Consider the following 21,450-nt stretch of genomic DNA (forward strand, 5'->3'; position numbering starts at 1 on the left):
TACTGAAAAGAAAAACAACACAGGAAGAGTAACAAGGAGGAGAGGAAGAGGACAATGTTGAGGGTGAGAGAAAAAGAGCAAAGGGGGAGATGGCAAGGCTAATGTTGGACAGGCAGAGGGGAGGAAGAAAAAATATAAAGTAGGATTTTGAGAAAAAGGAGGACAGGAAGAGGAGAGGTGGAGGAGGGGCCAAGGAAATGTTAGATCATATCTGATCCAAGGTCTGATCACCGAGGAACACTTGAGCAAGAGAAGGAGGAAGAGGACGAGGAGTTCATCATTCCACCATCACCTAATGACCAGGCTGTTGGTCCCAGGCTGAAACTGCTTATTAGATTAAATTAACACAAACACATACAACTTTGAAGGGAAATGCTCATATCAGTGTGCAAATAGTGCATACACCCAAACTGTATTCTTACAATACAGCAAACCAATTCACATTAAAGTTATAAGCCTTTGTATTTCCATTATTTCAAAACCAACTTTTGATACCATTTATGATCAGCATTTTTTCAGCATTACACATTTAGATTCAGATAGCCTTCACACACAAACACACAAGCAGTTCACAAATAAACAATGTATGATGTATGTCAACATTACTGTATGAAGTCATTGATAATAGCCTCCCTTTTCACTGATCATGTTCTAACAGCCATATCAGAGCTCTGTTAAGTTATTCCTAATGCTAACAGTACATTTCCTAATGCTGCTGGTTCTCATTAAAAGAAATCAGCTGATGAGCCACATGGTGGCTTTTATTGTGAACCAGCTACAGGAAATGCAATGTGTTTTACACTAAGGTTATTGCTAACTACCATTTATCACTGGAAGTGCAGAGCTTTTCATCAGTGGATCTTTTTAAATTTTGCAAAGGAAGAATGGAACAAGAAGGAGAAGCCATTGTGAGCTGTTGGATGAAGAGCTGCAGGCAACATGATCTTAAGCCCCATTTCCACTTTCCACTTCCATTTTAAGGATAAAATCCAGATGAGGTTTAAAACACTTTCATTTACACTTAGCCATGTATATGTGCCTCTGTTGGTTGTTACGCTATCTGATTACAACCCATCTTTGTTTTCTTGGCTACATGTAAATAAGGGTTAACCCTCCCCTAGTCGAGAAAGACGTGGTGATGTTCCTGACGTTGTCTGGTAAGTGCCACAAACACCAGAAGAATAATTTCTGCGCATTAAGAGTCTAGTTATAACAATAACAGTTGAGCTAGCATAAGCTAATAACTATCCACAAACTAACATAAACATATGAATCAAATGTACATACATAAATCAGTGTAAATGGGGTGTAATTGTAGTGAGAACCAGCACACCTCCATCTCATCATCAAGTAATTAATGATGAGTCATCAGCCCATGGTGACTAAGCCGTTTAGCGGCTGTAGTAATTATGACAGGAGCAAAGGGGGAAGTAAGGTGACCACAGAGTCCACAAAGGAGGTGGCTGGGTGAGTCAACCAAACATTGGACTTTAATAGAGGAGACACCATCTTTTTACCATAACTTTAACAGTGGTTATTATTGTAACCAACAGTGATTTGAAAGTGTTTGAGAAGGCACACACAAATTACGTTTTCCTGTCAATAGGGGCATCAGATCAAAAAATGCTTGTAGTGTCATTCTAAGGAGCAGTTACAAACAACATATTTTGTCCTTTCATTTGAAGGACTTGTCGGCACTTTTCGTATTCATCGCTGTTTATACATGTGGGATTTCAAGGAGAACTCTGGGACCTATTGTGTTCATCTTTCAGAGTTCCTATCATTAACAAAGTCTTTTGTCATCATATCTGGTCGATCATCTTTCTTTTTTATATTAATACAGTACATAACTGTTATACAACTTTTCCACAGCCCACCACTTCTTCATCCCCACCATGGTCTGCAGGATGTTCCAGGAATGTCATGTTCCACCTACTTGTTCTATTCCACCACCACTACTAACATTCATACAGTATACACTACACTAAATACTGTGAAGCACATGCAAGCTTTCATACAAACACTATCACACAAATATAATATAAATTAGACTCACATGAAACATGTCACACACAAAGTTAAATGAAAACACAAACTTACCATCTCACACAACCCGGTCGTACACAATTTGAGTGTCTACACTTACATACACAAAGCACTGTTGGCCATGCTCATACACACAAGAGCACCCAAACACTTTGTGTGTTTGACACATCCACACAGTGTACAGCACTCAAGTCGGATGATGTTTTCTTCATCTGTCTGATGAGCACTCTTCTCAGTTGCCAGGACCCTGTTTACCACTGAGTCCGGGCAGGTAGCATCACATGGCTTTTTGACTAAGTGTTTGAATCCGACTTTGATGTTTAGCAATCAGTGCAGCCTCAATTCTAAAGGCGACACAATAATGTGAGGAGATGAAAAGCTTCAAGGTTCACTTATGCTGCAGTCATATAATATTAGATTTACCGTAGAAACAATCTAAAAAAGTGTTCACAAAAGCTTTTTGGTGTGTGGATTTAGAGACCAAGCACAGACAGGCAGGTAGGTGTTTCAAAAGGTGGAGCCCCGTGGCTGGAACAGGACAATTTTGTAAAACATAACTCTTCCACAAACAGCTAAACATACTGTGCCATAAGTACTCAAATAAAATCCAGTATTTAAATAATGGCTGTGGTTTATAACCATGGCACAAGCAAATAAAAGCTAAATATTAATAAAAGCCAGTTAAAAAGCAGGAATGGGAAGTATTATCACCTCGTTATATGATGGCTCACATGGTAAATTCAATACAATGTCCATTTCCAACAGAGTCATGTCATACTCATCACTCTGCTGCTCTCAGTTTCTCTTCTTTAACAGAAATTCTGCTCTCAGAAATTCCAGTCGCTTCTACTTTTCCACTGCTAATCCATTGTAGTTTCTCTTTAAATGCCATCATGGGATCATTTTTGTCTTTTAACTTCTGGTTGGCATCCTAGCTATAGAGGTGATAGACCATATGTAGTCAGAGCCCTAAAGCTATGTAACGGGTTTTGAAGCTATGGAACGAGCTTCCTGGGGAAATTGAATCTCCTTCTAAAGTATACTTTTATCTGAAACCTTTTCCTGATTTTACTTGATTTTAATTGACTGACTTATTGATGATTCTTTGTCGCTGTCGACACTGTAATTTGTTTTATTTATTTTATTTGCTTATTACTCTATTGGAAATTGTTTTTTTGATGTGCTTGTTTTGAAGTTGTTGCCTTTTAAGAAGCACTTTGTAACATGGAATGGTGCTCTATTAATTTTTCTTCTTCTTCTTCTTCTTATTATTATTATTATTACAGTAAATACAAGTCAAAAGTCACTGTCAAGATCAGTTCACACAGCATACATTTGGGAAAACATATCCACAGTTTTGTGGAGACCATATGACCTGACAACACCATATCCATCACAGATAATTATAGCTTTATTTGGTTAGCACTTTTTAAAACACTATATATATATATATATATATAACATTGTAATACTAAAACAATAAGAAAATTGCAATAAGGACATGACGGTCATGGTATCAGTGGTGATAAAAATGAATTAGAATAGCAAAGGGAAGGAAAATAAATTAAATAATAAAATATATAATACAGAACGTAGTTAAAAGCCTGATTAAACAAGTCCGTTTTTGGATTCTTCTTAAAAGCTGGAAGTGTATTGAGATTGTCAGGGATTACCGAGACATTGAAACTTGTAACTGGTTTTATGGCTGATCAGTGTACACAACTAGTTTTTGAGTGAAATAAATATTATTCATGGATTTATTGACTATAGTAAATACCAGAGGAAACATACTTTTCTCTTTATCACATAACACTTATTGTCACAATATATTTATATATATTTTATTATAGGGCATTTATAGGACATTTATTCAAAATAGCATCTGTGGTGTCACTGGTCAAAACCAACCGTTATGATTTTAAGAAATGAACATAGGGCCAAACTACTTAAACATAAAAATATGTCTCAATTACAAAATTAGATTCTGAGCATGACAGAGTAACAGCAACAATAGCAGTGTCACAAAAAAATTAAAAATGCATCAGGGTAAAAGTCAAAAAGCTCTTCACTCAGTTCAGGCATGGTCATTAAAAGGCAGGCAGTCACAGAAGGCATACAAGTAAGGCAAATGAGGAGCAGGCAGGCAAAAAACAGGTTCAGGCAAAGGTCAACATCAGTTAGGCAAACTATGACTACTAACACTCTGACTACAGAAGTGCAAAGACAATCTGGCAAATGAGTACTGAGATGGCACTGATATACAGTAAAGTATATACTAAGAAAGCAATGAGACAATGTGCAGCAGGTGTGTGTCAGATGATGCAGGGGCATGAACATTGAGGTTAGGGCAGGGCAAGAGGGAGGGGCAGGGTGTAAAATGACAGAAGATGTGAATTAGAGGCAACAATGAGAGGCAGATGAGAAAGAATGCAAAACAGGACCTAGGCAGAGGTGGCCGACATGACACTAGCCTGGGTTCATCTTCATCCACATGATAAAAGCATTGCAGGCTGACACATTAAGGATGTTGAAAAACAGCACCAAGGATCATCATGCAGCCATTCCTTTACATGATTATGTGACAGTAACCTGCAACAATCAACCAATAAAATGCGGAATACATTCTAGTGATATTCCATCACTTACAGAGTAACATGTGAAATATTACATCTTAGATATTTCTTCAATTCATCAAATCTAAAAACATTTGCATATTCAAATGAATAGAATGAACTTAACACTGCCTCTAATTCAATGTGAAAATGATTTCAACATCTTGTATTAGAGTGAGAGTTGAGAGATAAAAAGTAGTATACCGTAACAAGATTGTCAACGATAGATAGATATATAGATAGATACATATATAGATATATAGATATGTATACATACTGTATATATGTATGTGTGTGTGTGTGTATATGGAGGGAAACAGAGATGCAATGAAAGTAGTACTGAGGAAAGGGGGAAAAAAATCAGGTATAAAAAAAAGTGATGAAAGGAGGAGAACAGAGGAATGAAAGACATGGGATGATGAACAAAAAGGAAAGGAGGCAGGAGAGGGAGTGGTAGGAAGAAAAAGAAATATGCAATGAAGTCCAGAGGTGAAAATAAGGAAGGATATGAAGCAAGAAAAGTAAACCGAGAAGTTACTGTAGGAGACACAGAGGATAAAAAAGTCAGGAGCAGGAAGGATGGAGAGAAGAGGAAGACAATGAGAAGAAAATAAGCGAAATAATGAAAATGAAATAATGAAATAAAGAGGAAGAGAGGACTAAGGAGAGGACTAAGGAAGAAAAAGAAATGTGGATGAAGAGGGAGGCAATAGAAGGATATTATGTGTTTAATATTAGCCCCAGTTGGTCATGTTTTGGAATGGTGATATCTTTATTATTGTCCCTCATTTATTACTGCAATCCATTCATCTGGCAGATGGAAATGCATCCTTTGTCTGAGTGCACTGTGCCACACTGTGCCAAGTCTTATCAGTCGACAGTCGATGCATTCATGCATAACTTTGTTATTAGGATCTGTGATGGTAAGAGGTGATGGTGAATCGTGTGGATGAATAATTCTCACTGTTGTTAATTATTACCAGAGGGGATTCAGAACAAGAAGCTTGCAGGTTAAGTAAAAAATCAACAAGCTGACTATTGACCTGATGAAGTGAGTTGCATTGTCCCAGTGTTCAGTGTTCAGTGTTCCCTGTGCTGAATGAGTGTATTTAGGCCTAGGCTGAAATTTAACTTCAGTCTCTAAATAGGGGGAATATATAACAGCTTCCTCCTTTATATCAGTATCAAGACCCTGTCTCACAAAGCAAGTTCAACACAATCATATTTAGATATTTTAGAAAAACAAATATCAGAGCAAAGCAAAGATGCACAGGAAAAAAGAAAAAAAGGAAAAATCTGAGGAGGACCTTCCTAGCCCTTCCCAGCCACCCCTCCTCGCTTTGCTGCTGGAGGCATGGCGGCCAGCCAACTAACGAAAAGTGCCATTATAATATTAATGTTATTATTGTGCATGTCTGTATGTATGCATGCATGCATTAATATGTATATTTCCATATCTTACCCCTTTTATTTTTATTTTTCATCCACCTTTCCTTTCCCTCTGTCTTAAGATCCATTCCTTACACATGCCCATACATTGCCTTGGCCATGCTCACACATACTTGCGCATAGCACACCAGATGCACTTACCATTCCAGTAAAGTATTTCTCCCTCATAACTCTACCTGGGTAGTGGGAATAAATATATTTTAAAAAAAGAAAAAAAACACACACAGGAGCATGTCAACCTGGTTAACTAGCTGATTGTTAACAACTAAAGGTTGGCATTACCAAGAAATGTAGTTTTGATCTGATTCCAAGTAATTCGAACTGCAAATATCAATATCAATACAGATACTTATTGTTACATTTAGGGTTATTCATTATACAGATTACTCATTGTGATACTGATTTTAAATCATAGATCAGCCCTATTATACAGTCGTTTATTTACTGGAGAAACAATAAGTTGCAACAAGGAAAGAGAAGAAGACAGTGCACTCCCAATTTTTGACTGACTGTTTGAGTGGCTGAAACCAATTTCAAATGTGGTTTTCTTGTCTAAGACAGAGGGCTCTATTTTCATTAACCTGGTGGCTTGGCAGAGAGTGCAGTCAAGTTTGCCTTGCCCAATGTGCCAGGAGTTCGCCAAGGGCACTTTGGTATTTTCGTAGCCAACCACGTCAGGCTTACCTGCAGCAGTGTTGAAAACAGGGTTGAATCAGAATAAATACATTATTATAGGATGTTGTGCAAGAGGTTTTGACAATCATGGCCAATCAATAAACACATGGTTAGCCTGGTCATGATGCACTGACAGTTTGAGAATCCCATGAAGAGTTTTCTTCAGAGGAAACTTGTTGTCCATGTACAAAGTTCAAAAATATGAATACAGCAGCTCAAATATACTGCTAAGAGGAGATAATGACTTTTATAAACTGAATTTACTTATGAATTCACTTTGGACATGCTGAAGATCTTATGACCATCATGTTTTCGGTGCATTATAGTGCATGATTTATTTGTCATACAATGATCATTAACCATCTGCGGTTATATACCACCTTATTTGCATATGTATAGTGAAAGTAGAATTATAAATGCGGTCTAGTTTTTTGAGTTTATTTATTTCTGAGATTATTTATAATGTTTAATTTGCCTGTTTGCTGACAATCTTATAAAGAAATAGTTTTCTACTTAATCATCATAGCACAGAGACAGCACAGGTGAAAGTTACAAATGACTTTCTTACTGCATCGGACAAAGGACTTGTCTCTGTACTTGTCTTGTTAGATCTTAGTGCTGCATTTCATACAATTTACCATCATATCCTACTACAGAGACTGGAACATTTAAAGGAACCACTGGTTTAGGTCCTATTTATCAGATCGATTTCAGTTTGTGCACATTAACGATAAACCCTCCATATACTCAAAAGTTAGTCAAGGAGTTCCACAAGGTTCTGTGTCTGGACCAGTTTTATTCACCTTATATATGCTTCCTTTAGGCAATATTATTAGGAAGAATGCTATGCTGATTATATTCTATTGTATTTGTCAATGAAGCACGGTGAAACCAATCAGTTAGCTAAACTTCAAGCATGCCTTAAGGACATAAAGACTTGGATTACCAGAAACTTTCTGCTGTTAAACTCAGACAAAACTGAAGTTTTTGTGCTTGGCCCCCAACACCTCAGAAACACATTATCTATTGATATAGTTACTCCAGATGGCATTGCCCTGGCCTCCAGCACCACTGTGAAGAGTCTCAGAGTTATCTTAAATCAGGAAATGTCCTTTAACTCTCACATAAAACAAACTTCAAAGACTGCCTCTTTTCATCTATGTAACATTGCAAAAATCATGCACATCCTTTCTCAAAAAGATGCAGAAAAAGTAGTCCATGCTTTTGTTACCTTTAGGCTGGATTATTGTAGTTCCTTATTATCAGGGTGTCCTAACAAATCTTTAAATACTCTCCAGCTGATCCAGAATGCTGCCCAGCGAGTACTGACAGTACTCCTGTGTTAGCTTCTCTGCATTGCCTCCCTGTAAAATCCAGAATGGAATTTAAAATTCTCCTCCTCACCCACAAAGCCCTTAAGGGTCAGGCGCTATCATGTCTGAAAGAGCTCATAGTACCGTATTACCCCACTAGAACACTGCACTCCCAGAACACAGGCTTGCTTGTGGTTCCTAGAGTCTCCAAAAGTAGAATGGGAGGCAGAGCCTTCAGTTATCAGGCTGCTCTACAGTGGAGCCATCTTCCAGTTTTGGTCTGGGAGGCAGACACCCTCTCCACATTTAAGAGTAGGCTTAAAACTTTCCTTTTTGATAAAGCTTATAGTTAGGGCTGGCTCAAGCTTGGCTCAAACCACCCCCTAGTTATGCTGCTATAGGCCTAGATGGTCGGGGGACTTCCCATGATGCACTGAGCTCCTCTCTCCTCCTCTTCCTCTCCATCTGTACGCATTCATATGGTATCAATGCTCGTTACTAACTTGACTTCTGCTCTCTCTCATAGTTTTGTGCTTTCTCGTCTCTCTCCTTTCTCTTCCTGTTGCTTTCTGCAGGTATTTCTGCCCCTGAAGCTAGAGAGTCTGCATTTGTAACTGCAAACCACCTATTGCCCCCATGATCCTGCTCAACACCCACTGCTTCAATTATTATGATTATCATTACTATAATTATATTTAGTTTTATTAGTATTATTATTCACCCTATTATTATAATTATTAGTTTCATTATTAGTCTCATTATTGTTATACATCTTTACGTTATACCTGTACTGTGCTATGCCCCCCCCCCCTCTCTCAACCCAGCCAGTCAGGGCAGACAGCCGCCCACCACGAGCCAGGATCTGTTCAAGGTTTCTACCTGTTAAAAGGGAGTTTTTCCTTGCCACTGTTGCTAAGTGCTTGCTCAAGGGGGAATGTTGGGTCTCTGTAAATATAACTATAAAGAGTATGGTCTAGACCTGCTCTACATGAAAAGTGCCCTGAAATAACCGCTCTTATGATTTGGTGCTATGTAAATAAAATTGAATTTAATCAAATTGAATTTAATTGAATTAATCATCATATTGCAACATAAACTTAGTAATGATCCACAAACAAATTAGGATTTTTAAAGTAACACTCTATAAAATGCAACCTAAAAAGTCTCTATCACATCATGCTGCTTGTCTCAGCCACACTTCTACCTGTATTCTAATTAAACATGCAAAACTCCAGGTGTTACCTTGACCAGACTCATTAAAAAGAAGACGATGTGTGCAGCTGTTGCCATGGTTACCAAATGCTCAAATTTACTTGCGCTGTGTGGCCAAAAGCAAGAAAAAAAGTAGGTAGGGCTGTAAACATAACCTGCAGGACCTAGTAGGGTTAGCAGGTTAAGAGGCAGTGGTCCAAAAAGGTACAAATATATACAGTGTTGGTCAAAAATGTTATAGTCATTGCATTTGTCACTGTCCTTACACTCACTGCAGCCACACAGCATGCCTTCGTCCCTTTTTTCTGCTTTATTATTTTTGCTGTGCTAACTAGAATATGATGTAAACAGTCAATATTGCCTCAAACCAGCTGGACACGCGAGGGTTTTCTATTTTGTAGGTCAAAGTTGAATCAGATTGAGCTCTGCATTAAGCAGAGTCAATTCACAACTGGAAGCATGTTTCAGATAGACATGAATGGGAAGCAAATTTTGGTCTGACTGCACTATTAGACTGCAGATGAAACAGATACCCTCTGCCTTGAGATGGCTATAAAGAGAGTAACCAGAGTAAAGGAAATTCCTTCAGTATAATAGACTACCTATTAACTGATGTGAGTTACAGAGCTGGTAAGAATCATTCTTTAATCTTTATTCTGTCTGTCATTCATGCCTTAATTGGAATACCACTTTTTTGTCAATGTGATCACATTTCAGCTGGTTGAAAGATGTAAAATAAAGTGGAAAGATGAGCAAAACATAAATAAAAGGGATTGTGTGATTTTAGGGGGGTTTATACGGGTATGATTACTCCAAATAAATGGATTTGCATCACCACACCCTCTTCTGCACCTCTCTTCCCACTGGGACTAATATGAGTCACCAAGATACCAAACTGTAGCATCACTGTTTGTGAGAGACACAATTTATTTTATTGGAGCGAAGATTGGTGGGTCATATAGATAAAGCTGTGGCTGGACCACCACTTCATTTCAGGTAGTAAATGAGATTTTACCTGAAGCTCAGGAAATATCTAGGAAGTTGCTTCCCCCAGCAGTAGCAGTAGGATCTACTCACAACAGTGCCCAGAACTGCAGGGTCCAACTCCCCTCACTAGGCGCAACAGACTCTAATCTTAGGTGCATGTTATTTTTAGGTGCCCTCTAGCAGCCATAGTAATCGTGAAAGGAGTATAGGAGAAAGTTAGGTGACATAGTATATAGAGTGACAAAGTCCGCATTATGAAGTTGGGGTGGATGAATTGGTTGACAAAACACAGGACTTTCATACAAGAATTATTGTTAGTTTCCCATTTCAAACCAACAGTCAACATTGTTTATTTTATCCATGGCTGTTTCACATCCTTAACCCTGTGTTTATTATTGTAACCATGATGATGAAGGTCCTCTAACCTTAAGGAAATACAACTAACTTTTAACAAAAACCACACTCTTTTCCTAAACTTAACTACTTAGTTAATGTGCCTAAACCTAACCAAGTAGGTTTTTGTTCAGTAAAGTTAACTAAACCCTGTCCATTCCACAAACTTAACTGCATGTTTTTTTATTGTTACCATGACAACAAAGGTCTAGTACACCTGCAGCTGGTACACTACTATGGTTCGTACTGAAGTGTAGGGACAAATATGGTTGTTTAGGTTGGAGGACTGGTTGGCAGGATACTTTATCCTTGTCCAACCACTGGGCGATGGGCCAGCAGATTTTATCTTAGCACAGATAAATCAGTATCAGCCTATGTGTCAACTGATAAATAACAAGAAATGTCAGTACAGAAATGCCAAATATATGTTTCCATTACAAAGTTTGTCCACTAGAGAACACTGAGAGTTTATTTTTACACTGTGGTATATCTTGATCACAATCATTTTAGAACCAAACTTAAGCGATCCTGATGTTTATGTTATGTGTTTATTTAGAAAAAAAAATATTAGCTGACTCATCATATGACTCATATCTTTCAATCTCTCAAATATTGATGTCAGCCTCAAAAATCCATTATCAGTCATGCTATCGTTGAAAAGAAGGCACTTTATGGAATTGGATTAAAACCCACATTTAGCTCAGTAAAACATTAGTGTTTCTTGGTGAGACAGGTCCACAGAAAATGGCTGGTGGTGTTCACAAGCCAATTAAGGACTTTATATGTATATTTCTGCAGCTATAGGCCTTTACCTCAGCGTGCAGCCATTTGGCTGCAAAACACATTTATACATCTTTAGACACATTTGATTTTGTTTATGGATAAAATATTTATAATTATAATTGAAAAACACAAAGTTTGTTTGAACATCATATTTTCAGCAGGCAGAAAAAGAGACAATTACAATATATTAAAGATAGAAAAAGAAAGAATAAAGAGAAAAGAATAAAGACAGAGAGCTATGGTGATGTAGGTTCAAAAGATTAAACTAAAAATAAATGAAGAATGAAAAAGGTCAAGATGACTGGGGGAAAAAAAGGCTGGAAGACTGGAAGTAATAAATTACTGATGATAAATGATTTTAAATATATTTTTAAATTAATTTAAACTGATAAATGTTGATTGTGCCAGTAAACAGATTTGAGCTGGATTGTAGAGAAGGAGAAAGCTAAAGAGAGCAAGAGAGGCAGATGGAGAAAGTGGGTGGAGGATGAATATAATATGAGAGTGAATGTTAATATGATGGAGTATTGCTGGATACACAGGTAGAGGGTGGACAAGTGGATAGGTCTTAGATGCTTTCAAACCCAAAGCTTATGGAAGGATTGAGGGTGGGGAGAGTCTCATTAGGGAAACAGCAGAGGAAACACTCCAAATCCCCATGCTGTTTTGTTACTTTATTAATCCCTTCTCTGTGGTTTAAATGCCCTCCCATGTTCTGCATGTAAAGAAACTATGATTGTGGAATAAAATAAAAAGTACTACTGCATGACTCACATCTTAATCCGAATTATGCGGAATCTGGATTTAACCAGTCTCAGACCACATAAACATTCATTTGCACTATTCAGTCCAGTTGAACACACTCTGGTTCATTTTCCCACTCAGTATTATTAATTTGTGTCTGGCTGTTTTCCTATTCACTAATTCTCCTATTGTTCCAGATTCTGCCACTCCCACCTGGCCTGCAGTAACCCCAAGCCTTCACGCCATTCCCAGTCACCTGACTCCCCACACCCTCCTACTCACCTGTTCCCCATTCCCTCATTAGCTCCATAATATTTATACCAGCACAGTTCTATTTATTTCCCCTCCAGGTTGTCTATAGTGTCACATGCTGCCTTCATGCAATGTCAGGAGACTGCAAAGAACAGGAAAAATACCCCTTATTCTGTGTTCAAGCATATTCCAAGGTGGTTAGCCCTAGTGCTAACCCGCCAACAATTTGTTGACATGTCTTTTGACCAAGTGTGTGTCAAACATTCCCAATGTGTCCATAAGATGGAGGCTGACGTGAATGGTTTTCCTACTCAGCAGCTCATAATTAAATGATATGATGTGAATTGCAAGACAAAAGCTTTCCAGTCTTTTTCCTCTGATCTTTCTGTGTAATCTGCCCTTTTTTGGATTCTCTGTCTGTTTTATACTTTGCCTTAGCCCAACCCTGTTTGGTCTGCTTGCCTTTTGCCCAAAAACCACCCAAAGGTGTTCTATTGGATTCAGATCTGGTGACTGGGGAGGCAACTGAAGTACACTGAACTCATTGTCATGCTCATGAAACCAGTTTGAGACAACTTCTGCTTTGTGACATGGTACATTAACCTGCTAGAAGTAGTCATTAGAAGATGGGTAAACTGTGACCATAAAGTGATGCATATGGTCAGCATCAATACTTTGATAAGTTGTGACATACAAATGATGATTGATTGGTATTAAGGGGCACAAGACGAAAACATTTCCTACACCATCACCACCAGTGTGAACTGTTGGCAGAGGCAGGTTGGGTCCATGATTTCATGTTGTTGATGCCAAATTCTGACCCTACCCTCTGCATGCTTCAGCCCAAATTTAGATTCATCACACCAGACTGTTTTTCACATCTTCAGCTGCCTCAGTTTTGGTGAGCCTGAATTGATCTATGCCCAATGCAGCCTCATATTTCTGTTCTTGGCTGACAGTAGTGGAACCCAGTGTGGTCTTCTACTGTTGTAGCCCATCTGCTTCAAGATTTGACAGATTGTGCATGTGAATAGGCAGGAGCACAGGCGTTCCAAATAAAGTGCTCGGTGAATGTAATCAAACTTTTCTTTACATATTTTTTGGGTAAAAAAATTAAGAAAAAATCAATCAAGCAAATACGAAAATATAAAATGAGCTCAGAGCGCAGACCTCCACCAAGCTTGGCTCAAATCGGTTCAGTAGTTTTTGTATAATCCTGCTGACAAACAAACAAACACACAAACAAACAAACAAAGGTGATCACATAACCCCCTTGATGGAGGTAACTATTATGAAATTGGTTATAATGGTTTTAATGGTAGTATAATGAAAAATATATATTCTATATAAATCTCTGCTGTATTTGTAATGCACTAACCCTAATTTAAAACATGTTTATTTATTTAGTTTTTGATAAACTGATCTATAATATGAAGTGTTTTATTTCCATATTTACTGTCAACCCCAGTGCTTTACTTTCTTGGCTATGATTTATGTTCTATTGTAGCGTATTTTAAAGTCATTATTTACCATAAGAAATTATACATATATATTAATATAAAAATATTTTTTACCCGCAAAACATGCCAAGGAGGTGATGTACTTTTTTCAGCCATGTGTTGTCTGCAAGACTAAGCAGACTTCCTAAACCCCTCAACCCCCATCAATAAGGTAGGGAAACCTGTATGTAGCCTTAGAGGTAAAACCAAGGTTAAAAATACAGTACACAAATGTCTGATTAATTACTGAAACCATGAAGTCAGATATTATTCTATAATTTTGATTATGGTGCCTGGACAGTAAGAGAACAATGTTACGGGAGATTTCAGTGGCAAATCAATCTGAAACAATCAAAGTGATAAAAATAATATTTTGAAAAGTGGAAAATATACCCTTGCCCAACCCCAACCCTTGCCCTGTCTGACTAATGATCGAAGTGAACATCCTTCTCACATGCCTTTTTAGTTATGCAGTTTGCGTCACTTGAATTATTTTGAGTTTGAAAATGAAACCAAACCAAAGGGAAAATGCATAAATAAATAAATAAAACGCAATGTTTACCAATTTATCCAAGGATTCCAAACCAGAGCCTTAGGTTTAAAAATCCTTTCAGGCAGATATATTTGAAAGAGTGTATTTGTCAAACCTGGTTCTGTCCACACATTTCCAGATGATATTCTAAGGCTTCTGATATGCTTTTTTTCAATTATAAGTATGCATTTACAAGTGGCTGTGATGCAAGCAACTTTATTAATATACTTGCTTGTGTACTTTTTAGTGTACCTACAGGATTAAAAAGTATATCTGCAAGGAGGCAAATCATATGTTACTGACACTGGAATCTTCTCTCGGAACTTTTGTATTTTCCAAAATGTAAACACAATTAAACATGGCGACACTTGAGCAGGTTATAATTTTGTTAATGTCAAGATTATGGCAAAAAAAGTGTAAGCACAGAGTGACAAGCGCTCTCAGTTCAAAACTCTGTATAGTGTACTGAGGAAGGAACCTCAACAGACTGCTGACAATTCATGACTGGCAATGTACTTGTTTACATTTATAACTGTGTTCAAACAAGTATCTTATACAGATGGCAAGCAAACACTCTATCCTCTGAGTCTGTGTGAGTTTGAGTGGCATATTTGGGCCTGGATCATATGGCCAAGCTTCAGGATGGACTCAAGAAGTAGTGAGTCATATACACCATATGCTGACTTGAAAAGCATTACTTCTCTCTATATCTTTGTCTATTGTCATTCAAATTGTGTTAATAATATTCAATATTTTTAAAATGAACAATTAATTTGAGTATTAAAAACTTCTGTAGAATACATGTGTCTATGCCTGTCCAGACTTTCCATTCACATCAAGAGTGCAGCCTGGTCTACCGGGAGGCTGCTAAAAGTAAGCCCTCCTATCACCCCTTAGTGCCACTGCCTATGTTCAAGTTACTTTGTAAAGAATTAGGAAGACCTGGTGGTGCCTGTGCCAAAGTAGCAGCATAGTCTTTGGAGCATGAATATGATGACGTAGAAACTGCAAGCCATCATGGTCAATATCACCATTGTTACAGCTCTCATTAACGGGGATTGCTATGCAGGACACTACACCTTAATTTGTGATAATCTCTGCAGGCACATAAATTGGACATAAATTACTTCAAAAAATAAATCAAGTGTATGCATAGCACTTAAAGTATTTTTTGTTCAGAGCATAAATTACTTACAGCAACTCAGATTTGCTCTATGTAAAGGAGCTATTTACTAACTAGCTCTCAACGCAGCTTGTGAAAGGTCAATCCTATAGCAATTCTGTAAAGGACAATTCAATTGTATTACAATTTATATATATTATTGATTATTTCAATATATTTCAATAGTTCTGGCCATTATTTCTATCATGTCGCTAATAAGCTTGAAACTGCGACAATGCCCCTGTCCTCTTTTCGAGCAACCCCAATCCTGTAAGGTTATAATAAACCAGAATTATTCTTTAAGGTGCCTCTATGCCTGATTGTTCTTGGATAATTCAGAGGTTTCAGGAATTTTTTCAGGAACCAATCCTTTCTCAACAGTTTGTCATGTGGCTCGCTTCATATGTTTAGATAAGAGCTGCGATTTTTTGAAAAACTATGTAATATCATAGTTGATTCAATATTTATCCTTTTTTAAGAGCCTTGAGCGAAGACTATTTCCCTACAACCCTAGCCGGCTAAACATTACGTTTCGACAGAAGAGTCCATGAGTGAGTAAAGAGGCCGCAGTTAGTTCAGACATGTAACATAATTTAGACATGTAATAACAGCAGAACAGAGAGGTGTGAACACTGTGGCAGTCTTTAAACAGCAGAGATTACAACTAGAAAATTTAAAAAAATTACTTTAGAAGACAGCGTTGGTGAGTTTTCTGGATATGGACGAAACCAAGTCATGAAGTATGTACCCATGCTACCACACTTGTAGTTTTTTTCACTGGAGCTGTAGTATTTTCGGTACACACACAATAATCGTTTATTAACTTTGTTAAAATCCAAAAGATTTTCATTTCTTATAGAAACTGCTGTAGTGAAGCAGATTTGTCTTAGAATATGAAGAATAAACTCATTTTTCTGAGTTTTTGAGACTTAAAAAAAAGAGTTCTTGATTGACAGATTGCATTTAGTTACAGAAGCCAGTGGAACAGATGCTAGCGCGCACCTGAAATCATGACCAGCTCTCAGTAGCCATAGCAACGGGAACAGCATTGGGCATGCCCATTTAAACTGTGGTCGCAGCCAGTGGCTATGGATACAGATGGAACTTGGCTTTCTTTAGTCAATTACTTTTCTCTAATGGTTTGGTTTATAACCAATACCTGCAAAACTAATTACCTGCTAATTAGCAGTTTTTAGCATGCTAACATGCTAAACTAATATAAACCTACTAAAAATCAGCATGTTGACATGGTCATTTTGATGATATTAGCCTAGCTATAGACTCTTAGTTAAGTTAATGCTGAGCTACTGAATGGAAAAACTGTATTTGTCATAACTTAGGTTTGGGCATTAGTGGAGTTGAGCATGTTTTGCATAAAAATAGAATAATTATATAAAAGGTCTGCAATGTGCTTTGACAATCAGGCTGTTTTATACATGTTTTTAAAGGGTATGTGTATAGCTTATCCTGTAACAACACATACAGAAAAAGATGACATTTGTTAGGTTTGTTTGCATGTAAATCATGTATACACGTGCATATGAGCTTTATAAAACCAAGCTTATAAATTACTTGGAGGCTATGTTTTTAACATTTTAGAAATTGGCTGAAGCTTTACTGTGCTACAATTTAATATGGACATAAACTATGCAAATCTATTATGAAGCTGCATGATAATAGTTTTAAATGGCCAGAATGTTTCTGAAGCTCCCAGGACTCACACAAAGTGGGACCTCACTTAAAGATTTTGGCTACACACACACACACACACACACACACACACACACACACACACACAAAATGTAGTAGAGACAGTGACCTCTGAGGAGAGTATTCTCTACGGCACCAGAGCCACCGCTGAGGGCAATTGGATGTGGATTCAGCATGCTAGGATGTCACGCCTCTCTCTTCATTCTCATTTATCTTATTTCTCATTAATTGACTAGTAATGCCTGTTTTTGTTTGTTTCTGCCAAACGAAGTCTGGGACTTAATTACATTTCACAGGTTACTCTCTGAGAGCTGTTTAATTGAGGCCTTTCATTGAAAGTGGTGTGAGTTGTAACAGTGGGCTAAGAATTAGTAGGAGTGTCAAATCAAGGTATTTTATGCGTACCTTACCTCTGTCTCACTCTCAGTGCACAATAATAATCTAATTAAAAACTTGTAGTGAACATCTCTCTATCCCTACTCCCAAACCCACACTCCCTTCAAATTAGATTCAGGAATGATACACCATATACTGACATCTCTTTGTACATATACTTAAAGATTATATTTCCAAATAAATATACTGCTATTATGCTGTATAGTGTATGTGTTGGGGGGTTTTATGTCTTTTTATCTACAAAAAGCTGTACAAAAAGACAAATGAACAAAATACTGCATACAATAAAATGGAAGGAAACGAAAAAGGTATTAATAAAGAAATCAGTTTTTACACTGACAAAATTTTCTAAATGGATATTCTATATTTTTCTTCTTCGTCAACAAATCCCATGTGGAGACCCAAACCTACATTGAATTTATCCTACTAACAAGTATTGTGTGTGCATCCAAAGCCGGATACATGTATATCTTTTTCCTCTTTGCTATAAAGCTCAATGTTTTCAAAAGATCATTTAAAAAAACATTATTGAGCCAAACTGTTGCACTGGGGAACATTTTCTTTCATTGCCATGAAGAGGCACTGGGACACATCATCAGTGATGCTTCCTGGGTTCATTGGGTGTTTCGGGTCTCAGAACATCATACTTCCTTGCCCAGGCGACCCAGCCGGGTTAATCAGTCTCTGACTTGCGTCACAGCAGAATTGGACCACAGACCCCCCCCTCTTTATCCATAGTCACCTGCAGGCTCTCTTTGCTGCCTCCGTTGCTGCCGTGATGGCTGTTCTCTTTAAAGAGCCAATCATGCCCAACAGGTTGTAGACTCTGTAGAGAGAGCAGCCGGCAAAACCTCTGCAGCCTACATCTACTGGGTAGCAGCATGCTCGCCAACCCTGTCTCTGGCATTCCTCCAAGAGCCCATGATACTTGGCATGCTTTCTTTCAAATGCCTTCTCTATGCGGTCTTCCCAGGGCATGGTCAATTCTATCAGGGCAAGCTGTTTTGAGGCCTCTGACAAAATGATGAGGTCTGATCGCAAAGATTTTATCCGTGCCGGAAATTTGAGTTGCTTGTCTAGATCAACCAATAGTTGCCAATCCTGTGAAATGGTATGTAGTCCTGCAAAAGCTCTCGGTTGTGGTTGCGGCTGCTCTCCTGCCTTGATGAATGTCACTTGCTTTCTGGGGGGACTGTGGAGCCTGCTGTTTGTTTTGGCCAAGGAGACACACTCTGCCACTGCCTTCAGCTCCTGGTCATGTTAATGGTAGCGACCATCCCCCAGGGCGGCTGCTCAGGATGTGCCTGAGTGTCCCTCTCCCAGAGCAGAAAGGGCAGGAAGGTGTATCAGTCTTGCCCCAAAGCTGGAGGTTCGCTGGGCTGAGTAAGATGTGGTAAATGGCTTGGATTTGGAATTTAATGCACTGGGCCTCTGCTCGCCAGATGGCAGTCCAAGTGAGCCTTTGTTCCACTGCACTCTCCCATCGCAGCCCTCACTTCTTCCTGGATAAGCAGTCATCTCTCCTTGCCCTGGACCTTGTTATATTGAGGTTTTGGAAAGCTGCCCAAGCCTGCCCTTCCTATCGCCACTGCCCCCACCACTGCCTTGTGCCTCAGCCTTGCTTCTGCAGTATCAAGCTCCCTCTGGCACTCCATCTCCTTGCCAGTGCAGATTTCAACGTGAGCTGCTGAGACTTTGGGATCCTTGGAGTCTCTGTACTGCAATGCCTCGCTGGTCCAGGAGACCCTGAACCTTTCCGTGACCCTGTTAAAAGGAAGCTGCAAGATGTTATTCTCTCCATACAGAGCTGCACTACTTAGGCTGCGTGGTAGACCGAGCCAACTGTGAAGGTATTTTCTGATTCTACTTTCCATTGTCTCTAATGGTGTGATGAGTACATTGTAAACCAGCACTGCCAGAGGAATTTGAGGCAGGATGCCATGCTGGTATATCCAGGACTTGAAACCTCCAAGCAGTCCTGACTTGTCCACTCTGCTGGTGTCAATGGTCTAGCTCCTTGATGGATGTCTGGATGGCTGCCACATCTCTGAGGCTGTGGTCAAAGAGTTTTCCCAAACTCTTGAATGGCTTCCCACTGATAGATGGAATCATGGTGCTATCCAGGGAAAAAATGGAACTTGTCAGAGACTCTGCCTTTCCTCAGAACAACTGACCTGGACATGGCAGGCTTGAAGCTCATCCTTACTCACTTAATAAGCCTCTCAAGTCCATGTAGGATCCATCTGCTCTCTGGTACAGAGGATGTGGTAACTGTGAGGTCATCTACCTAGGCTCTGATATGGGGCTGTTGAATGCAAGACTTGGTTAAAGGCCCTCTGCACTCCACTTCTTCAGCTTTTGCTACCGTGTTCATGGTAAAGGCAAAGAGGGTGACCGATATTGTGCACCAAGTGATGATGCCCTTTTCCAGTCGGTGCCAACTTGATGTTACTAGCCCAGAAGTGACTCTCAATCTGAAGTTGTTATAGTAATCTAAAATGAGGTCCTTGATCTTACTGGGAACAGGGTGCTGGTTCAGTCTCTACCAACTTGTGTGGTATTGACCCATAAGCATTAGCCAGATCTAGCCACAGCACAGCCAGATCTTCTTTCCCCTCACGTGCCTCTCTGATTAGCTGGGTGACTACCCCAGTATATTCAAGGCAGCCCGGCATCCCTGAAGTCCCACCCTTTTCCACTGAGGTGTGGACGTATTTGTTTTTTAGCAGAAGGTCAGTCTGTCAGTCGCCCGGACAAGATGCTAAAGAAGATTTTGCTTTCAACACTAAGCAGTGAGATTGATCTAAACTACTGAATGCCAGTGGAATTCTCTTCCTTGGGTATCCACACGACTACAGCATATTTCAACCGCTTGGCAACTACACCCCTGTGCCAGATTGTTCATAGGAGCTTCCAGAGGAGTGTTAGTAGATCTGGATACCATTTGTACGCCTCGTAAGGTACACTGTTCGGTTGAATGGCTGAGCTGGCTGGGGCTGCTTTCACCAGCTCCTGGATCTCTTTCAGGCTTGGCTCCTTCATGTCAAAATCGACTATTGTGGCTGTACGGTTGAAAAGGGTTCTGTGGTGCTCCAATTATTGGTCTCTCATGGGATCATGCAGGGTGGCACGGAGAAACTGATTTACTTCCTCTGTGAAGCATGTGAGGCATCCGCTGCGCTTTCTGCCAAGCAACTCCCTTGTGAAACCAAAGGCGCTAGCTATAAAAGCAGCTCTCTACCTGGCTCTCTCCCTGCCCCATCCTTTAGGCCACTCTGCCCTCTGCAGGGTCATGAGCTTCCTCCTGAGGATTTTCTGGAGCTCTGCAAGTAGTGGTTTCTCCTCCTCCGCTGCTCTTTTGTACTGCTTTTTGGGGGCCCAGAGCTCTCATCGCAGCTGCTGAATCTTTCCTGCTCTTCGGTTCTTGATGTAAGGCACTCTAGCAGTCTTCTACTTCTCCAGGCAGAATTGCTCTGCCCCATAGCTCACAATGATTGCAGACATGGCTTGCAGGCGGCTATTAGCATCCCACCTCTGCATGTTTGATATTATTCAGGCAGCTTCCTGGGGCCATTTCACCCATGACTTTTGTACTACTGTGCTTGGTGATGGAGCTTCTGGAGCTTGGAGGTGCTGAGCACTGGGGATGATACCAGGCCGGGTTTTTCCTGCATCTCCCCAGAGT

General features: G+C 39.2%; 1 pseudogene; it reads right to left on the reverse strand.

Moving 5' to 3' along the window:
• Positions 1-18,503: 18,503 nt before the first annotated feature.
• Positions 18,504-21,269, reverse strand: LOC120790177 (annotated as a pseudogene).
• Positions 21,270-21,450: the final 181 nt, after the last annotated feature.

The sequence above is a fragment of the Xiphias gladius genome, chromosome 5 (genome assembly GCF_016859285.1).
Source record: "Xiphias gladius isolate SHS-SW01 ecotype Sanya breed wild chromosome 5, ASM1685928v1, whole genome shotgun sequence".
NCBI classification, from domain to species: Eukaryota; Metazoa; Chordata; class Actinopteri; order Istiophoriformes; family Xiphiidae; genus Xiphias; species Xiphias gladius.